At 34.5% G+C, this 7,708-nt stretch overlaps 1 protein-coding gene and 1 long non-coding RNA gene across 2 annotated transcripts in view; one reads left to right on the top strand and one right to left on the bottom strand.

Annotated features, from left to right (window-relative positions):
* The window catches only part of gphnb (gephyrin b), a 156,140-nt gene that overhangs the window by 47,272 nt on the left and 101,160 nt on the right, over positions 1-7,708 (bottom strand). The window lies entirely within an intron of this gene.
* Positions 3,305-7,692, top strand: LOC130248074 (uncharacterized). The gene is made up of 4 exons (XR_008839595.1): positions 3,305-3,335; positions 3,968-4,032; positions 4,285-4,576; positions 7,664-7,692. It is a non-coding gene; the product is annotated as an uncharacterized LOC130248074 (long non-coding RNA).

Here is a 7,708-nt window from a genome sequence, read left to right as displayed (position 1 = left end):
AAAGCATTTGTGCTCATATGTGCGCCCATAGATGTTCTGATCTTAAAAAGGAGGCGTGTTGAGGCGCATTGCTGGCGCGTTGCTATTTTGAGGGACTAAAATAGACTGTTCAATAGACCAGCAGAGAGGAGGTCTAAAGTCCAGTGCAGAGCGCGTTAGTTGTGCGCCTCGCTTAAACATTGCTTAATACACACAGGGTGTACAGCAATACGCAAGTATCTTTACAAATAAAACAGAATTAACATTTACTATTAACATAGTACAAAACGTAAAACAATTCTAGCCTACATAAATATAAAAACCACTGCCTTCATGCCTTCTTCATCTCGGGGGGCTTTATCAGTTTATTCATAACAATTTGCTTTTGTTTAATGCTATTGTTAGTAGCAGTATTATTTATGATTTGCATATTTGTATTTGTTTTATTAAAAACAAGCTTAGATTTGCCCACCTGTCAGGTATTAGATCATATGGGGCACAGCATGTGTATTTGTATATTATTGTTCATTTATTTGTTTGCTGGAAATTAGAACTGAATTTAGAAATAGTTGACACAAATCTTTGTGCATAACATACAAAATTAATTATGTATAGGCTAATAGATGTCTGTGCGTACAACACGTTTCCCTATCCACGAGAGTGAAAGTGAAAGTAAAGAATGAGGAGGCTCATCTCTCATTCTCCTGCTGCAGATGCTCTGTTTAACGGTTTTCTCTCTAGTGAAGTGTTCAGTTTATCCACTTACAAAGTCCGCCATGTAAATAGCAAATGCACTATGGCACGGCGCAACTGACTCTTAAAGGGAATGGGAGATAAGACTCTGATTGGTTTATTCTCAAAACACACCTATAACTCATTAAGAGAATAAGCTCAACCCTGTTAGACCATGCGCCACGCCGCAAAGTGGATTTTTCCGCCCTTAAAATAGCAAAAGTGAATTCTGACATGGCCTTAATGTGTTTGCGCCACAAGCTTTAGACTTTGCGCGTGGATTGTCAAAATAGAGCCCTGAAAATGCTTGAAATGTTTAAAAACAATGATCCTCAAATAAAGACAGGAAGACATTTGGATATTTCCCCTTCAACAGTGCAGATATTCATTAAAAGATTCAAGGTATCTGGAGGAATTTCAGCGTGTAAAGGACAAGGGTGCAAGCCTAACTGTATGTACACACTGAAAGCGTTGACAGCGTCAAAGTAACTGGAAGTCATTCCTTTTCAATGGGAGCCGGCTGCGATGGAACAGCACAGCGCGTCTTCGCCAGTGTGGCCGTCAAGGAGAGTTGAAATAAAGTCCCTTAAGGCAAGTCATTTCATTTCAGTATGCTCAGGCATTCTGTTTGAATGGGGAAACATCAAATTCCACAAAGCTACTTGCCAAGCTTACGATTACATTTCATATTACGGATAACCAATAAAATTAAACGACAACTGTCTATTTAGGTTCAATTCTAAATGTTCATATCAAGGCAATGCAATGGTGCAGTAGGTAGTGCTGTCGCCTCACAGCAAGAAGGTCGCTGGTTCGAGCCTCGGCTGGGTCAGTTGGCGTTCTGTGTGGAGTTTGCATGTTCTCCCTGCGTTCGCGTGGGTTTCCTCCGGGTGCTCCGGTTTCCCCCACAGTCCAAACATACGCGGTACAGGTGAATTGGGTAGGCTGAATTGTCCGTAGTGTATGAGTGTGAATGAATGAGTGTGTGTGTGGATGTTTCCCAGAGATGGGTTGCAGCTGGAAGGGCATCTGCAGTGTAAAACATATGCTGGATAAGTTGGCGGTTCATTCCGCTGTGGCATACCCCGGATTAATAAAGGGACTAAGCTGAAAAGAAAATGAATGAATGAATGTTCATAGCACACAAAATCTGCAGAAACTCACGTCTGCTCCGAGCCCCTCCCCCGGAGAATTGTCATTCTATAGCGATCGCTGATTGGCTACTGTACTAGAAGGCGGGCTTTATTCACCATATAGCGGTCGCTGATTGGCTACTGTAATAGAAGGCAGACTTTATTCACCATATAGCGATCGCTGATTGGCTCCTGTACTAGAAGGCGGGGCTTCATTCGCCATATTGACAGTTACACTTACGAGTATACACTGTAAAAAGTAAAGGTGCTTCAAGTACTCTGTTGAGTACTCAAGGAACTTTAAAATGTATTTTAAGTGCCTCGAAGCTCTTTCTCTCAAAAAGGGGTTCCTTGAGGAACCACTGACAGTCTTTGCAGTGCTTGCAGGACCCTTTTGCAGTAACTGGGATCCTACAAGCACTTTTTTGTCAATACTGAGGTTCTGGAGTCACTGTTTCCTTACACTAAGACCTCGAAGCACTTTGAAAGTTATTGGAGGACCTCAATTTTCAAAAAAGAGTTACTGAAAGATCTATGAACTTATATAATGGTTCCTGGTGGATCTCTCCTCTAAAAGCTAGCACTTAAAGGAACCAAGAGATTTTTTTTTTTTTGTCATAATTAAATAGACAATTGTGGAGACCAGAAAATGAGATGGATGTTCATTTACTTAATATTTACTTAGTTATTTGTGCTTTTAGAATGATATGAAATTTGGTGTTTGTTTTTCTTTTTTGTGTGGCACTCACTGTGAACACATAAGAATATCATTGATAATAGTCTAAATGTTAACTTGATTGTAGTTAGGAGACTGACTGGGAAATTGTGAAAAAAAAATTGAAAATGTAAAAGTAATTTTGGAGAATAAAATACAAATGAGCCTCAACAGAGGAAAAAAGAGACAAAAACATGCACAGGCTTGTACAATTATGAAAATGATAATTATTATAGGGGACTAATTCCATTTTCTGTCAATTTGTCTGTCATTTAAAACAATAATAATAACAACAACAACTGCTGCAATAATAATATTAACAATAATAATATAAATATTAAGCTATTATTGTTGTTGTTATTTTTATAAAAATAGAACTATATAACACAGTTCTTCAAAAATCCACTCATGAAAAATATTTAAGATATAACTAAACTTAAGTATATAGGCTATGGGCTCTGGGTTATTAATAAAAAGTATTCCTCCAGTTTGTTTTGATAAACCAACAAAGATAACTTGCTAATGAATGCAAGTTGTACATTTTTATTTTTCTGAATTAAATGTTTTTTTCATCTGTTTCTTGGATTATTGGAATGGAATTAATTGTGTTGCCAAAATAAATAAATAAAAATTAACCGGAACTAACAAAATAATATAAACATGACGCGGACGCGCATCATCGTGCACGCGCAGGTCGCAGGAGCGTTTTCAAATATCGATTTGTAACGCCTCCTTTCCCCCATTTCGTGACTGCTGTCATCTCTAACACACGGAAGGTGAGTAAGTTGGCAAAATAAATATACACATTAGATACGATTTGCACACAAATATCTACACTTACACGCATCATTATGTCGTGTAACCTGTTTTAGGAACGTCTCGCGAAGCGATTGCTGTTGTATAAGATTGGGTAACATTATTATTTTGCGATAATAACAATCGGCTGGATATACATAATCACTCAAATTACACGTCTACCTCACACAAATATAAATAATTTGATATAAAATATTGATTTATGTCGAAATATTTTATTGTCATTGAACACGAAGCTTCCATGAAAGCCATTGCAGGCGACCGTTAATTTCAAATTAAACAGATAACGTTATACATTCGTACTTATTAGACGGCTTTTTCCCACAAATATATTTATTTATTTATTGTCTTCCCTTACATATACAGTGTGTAGCAAGTGTCTTGAGCAGGGTTGCTTATATTACTTTCTAGCCGCGATGCTATCTAATATTCTTTCCTTATATTGTTTGTGAGTAATATTACGCATTTGTTATTATTTGCGTTTCTTAAACAGTTACCTGTGTGACAAATTGTGTCTAAGTTATGTACTTCAATACATTTTTTATTCATTCACACAAATAATGCACATAAAGCCTGCTTTTTTCCTTCTCAGAACATCCACATAAACCCTGAAATTGTTCAGTATTCTCTCAAACAGCCGTTTGAGTCACCTCAAATGTAAGTATTTTTTTAAGTAACTAACTGAATTGGAAATAAATGTAAAAATACTTCATTTAACAAACAATATTATTTGATAATCATTATCCAGCTGGGTAACACTGAACTGATGACATTAAACTTTTAACCTTTTAAGTGTTTAAAATCACTCACTTATTTTCTCATTTGCTTGTTTCTGATGTATCCATGTTAGGTGTAAATCATTGTGACAGATATAGACTAGAAATTTAAAGTTTGTTGTATCAAATCCAGGTAGCAGAGGGACTTTAGGAGCCAGGTTGAAACGGTCCGATGCACTTCACTTGCAATGCAGATCATCATTTCTGGACAGCTTTCTACTTACTGCTGTGGACATGAAAGGTTCAGCAGACTTTTTGCTCTGAATGAATGGCTATTAACATGGTGTGAAGAACAAAATTTGCTCTTTATTAACAATTGGAATCTTTTCTAGGATCGTCCTAGGCTTTCCCATGCTGATGGGCTGCACCACAGCAGTACTGGAGCTGAATTCCTGTCGGACAACATCTTCAGGATGCTTTGACTAGTGAGTGAAAATCCACATTTTAGCCATGTAGACTTTTGCTCGTCCCACTTTAATCACAGTAATGCATATCTGGCTAACTTCATAGAAACTGTGTCTGTTCCTCGTGTTATTAGATCAAGAATTTAATTTACTATGTGTTCTAGAAAAAAATCTATTAAAAATCAAACCAGAAAAATGGTAAATAAGTGAAAATACTTTTGTTTTTTTTAAAGTTCGGTCTTCTAAAGTCAGGCCACTTGCACCTAAAGCACGTATTGTAAATGAACAGACAACAATCTTAATGCACTAATAATCCTAATCTTAATGTCTTACTGAAACCTGGCTTAAACAAAATGACTACAGTATGTGAACTTGAATTTAATTAAATTACATTTATTATTAGATAAAGCAACATAATGCTTGGGTAATACATTTAAAATTAATAGTTGTTCAATTAAAATAATATTTATAATGTGTCCACCAAATTAAAGTTTTTTTTACAGAGTAGTGAGTTAGTTAATACCACCTCACAAATAAACATGGTTTAAAGTAAATTTAAATTTTGTCATCATTTACTCACCTCTAATATGTTCCAAACCGGTTTGATTTTCTTTCTTTAGTTGAGCGCAAAACATTATATTTTGATTAAAGCTGAACATTTTTAAGCGTTAAAAATAAATTATAACCAGTATAACAAAAGTATGGATTGTGGTTATAGGTTTTCTGTTTTCAGTTCAACAGATGAAAGAAACTTAAACAGGATTGGAACAAGTGAAGGTTGAGTAAATGATGACAGAATTAAATTTTTTGGGTGAACTGTCCCTTTAAAGTGGAAGTGAAGCACTCAGTCAAGTTTACAATCATTTGTAAATTGATTTTCAGTTTAGTGAAAATATATTAAACAAACTCAATTAATGTAACCATTATTAATGAAAAGAGCATGTTTTACAATAGTTTATATTTTTAGAGCTAGGGTGCAGCTATTTTGGAATATCACTGTCTGACATCACAAGGTTGGTTCCGTTCCCTCAGCTGAACAGATACAGTGGAAGTAATGGACTGAACACGGAGACTGGAAAGCCTAATTTAACACAATGCGTGAAGTTTTTTATGTGCATCACAGAGCTGGTGCAAATACAAGCATTACATTTACAGTTAAAGTCAGAATTATTAACCCCCCTTTGAATTTTTTTTTTCTTTTTTAAATATTTTCCAAATGATGTTTAGCAGAGGAAGGAAATGTTCACAGTATGTCTGATAATATTTTTTCTTCTGGAGAAAGTTTTATTTGTTTTATTTCAGCTAGAATAAAAGCTGTTTTAAATTTTTTTAAAGCCATTTTAAGGTCAAAATTATTAGCCCTTTTAAGTTATATTTTTTGATAGTTTACAGAACAAACCATCGTTATACAATAACTTGCCTAATTACCCTAACCTGCCTAGTTAACCTAATTAACCTAGTTAAGCCTTTAAATGTCACTTTAAGCTGAATACAAGTGTTCTGAAAAATATCTAGTCAAATATTATTTACTCTCATCATGGCAAAGATAAAATAAAACAGTTATTAGAAATGAGTTACTAAAACTATTATGTTTAGAAATGTGTTAAAAAAATTGGAAATTAGGGAAAAAATAAACAAGGGGGCTAATAATTCAATGGGGCTAATAATTCTGACTTGAACTGTATGTCCGAAACATAAAAATACATTTATACATTTTTAAATTTTTCTTTTATTACCGATCAATTGATGTGCTTTAGTCCACTCTCTGTATTACGATGCCTGACTGCCCTCAATGTCTTTAACAAGATCTGGTACCTGACGTAATGGAGGCGGGTACTTTCACTTTTCACTATATAGCCCCTCACTTCTGTTCATGTTCAAACCAAACTAAGATCGGTGCAGTTTTTCACATCACAGGTTTTTTCGTGCTTCATATTTAATGTTGAAAGATTATTGTAATCGTTGCATTAGTCTGAATGTAAATCACCGTGCCAGGCAGCGCTACACCAGTGTGAGAGAGTGAACAGTATTTAAAAAAAAATAAGAAAAATAGTAAACATATAAAAAAAGTTGAGATTTTAAACACAAGTCTGTTCCATGTATTTGTACCAGCTCTGCGATACATGTCCACAACTTCACGCATTGTGTTAAATTAGGCTTTTCAGTCTTCATGTTCAGTCCATTACTTCCACGACATCAGTTCAGTTGAGGGAATGGAACCAACCCGCTGACACAGCGACATTCCAAAATAGCTGCACCCTAGCTCTAAAAACTACAGTAAAACATGGCATTTTCTTCTAAATGGTTACATTAATCGAGTTTGTAATATATATTTTCATCAAAGTAGAAAACAATTCGCAAAATAATGTAAACTTGACAGACTGCTTTACTTTCATTTATATATTTTACAAAACAAGAGCAACTTTATATTAAGGCACCTTAACCACAGTACTTAAAGTTAAATTAATAATATGGTACAATGCACTTATTAAGTACTGTATATACATGTTTTTTACATTGTATTATTGTAAAAACTTATTGTTGAGCCCTGTAATATTAATTTCTGTATTTCAAAGGCCACTTAAATTGTCCAAAAACAATATTTGACCTTCATGCATAATTGATTAAAATTTTTAACTCATTTAATTTTCTCTTTATTTAATGTGTTTTTAATCAACTAATGGTTAATTTAAAAAAAAAGCTAATAACAACAACCTGAATAAAATAACAATATCGCATATGCAGTACACTCAAAATTATAGTGCATTATCTGTGTGAATGAGTGGGAAAATATGTGAGGTGCACTAAGGAGGGAGTGGTTTCAGACAGCTTTTGTGTTGTCTTATTTCTGCTTTGCTCAGATATTTGAGAGGTTTACATTATTTGGATTTTGCCTTTATTGATGTATACGGGCACTCTGCAAGCAGTGAAAAAAAATCCTTTTATATAAATTAAGACAATTCCTAATTTTATTGATGTTTCCTTTTGTTCTGCATATCTTTTGTGAATATGTCTTGATAAGTAAAAAAAAATGGCTCAGGGAATATTGTGAATTTCCTTTGTTTTCATAACTTCTCAGGTTAACTACTTTTTAATTTACTTTTATAGGGACACCTCCAATGTGAAGCAGTGGACAGCTAAAAATGTTGCTGA

The sequence above is a fragment of the Danio aesculapii genome, chromosome 20 (assembly GCF_903798145.1).
Source record: "Danio aesculapii chromosome 20, fDanAes4.1, whole genome shotgun sequence".
Taxonomy (NCBI): Eukaryota; Metazoa; Chordata; class Actinopteri; order Cypriniformes; family Danionidae; genus Danio; species Danio aesculapii.
The sequence above is the reverse complement of the archived record's forward strand: the minus strand, read 5'-3'. Positions and strand labels throughout refer to the sequence as shown.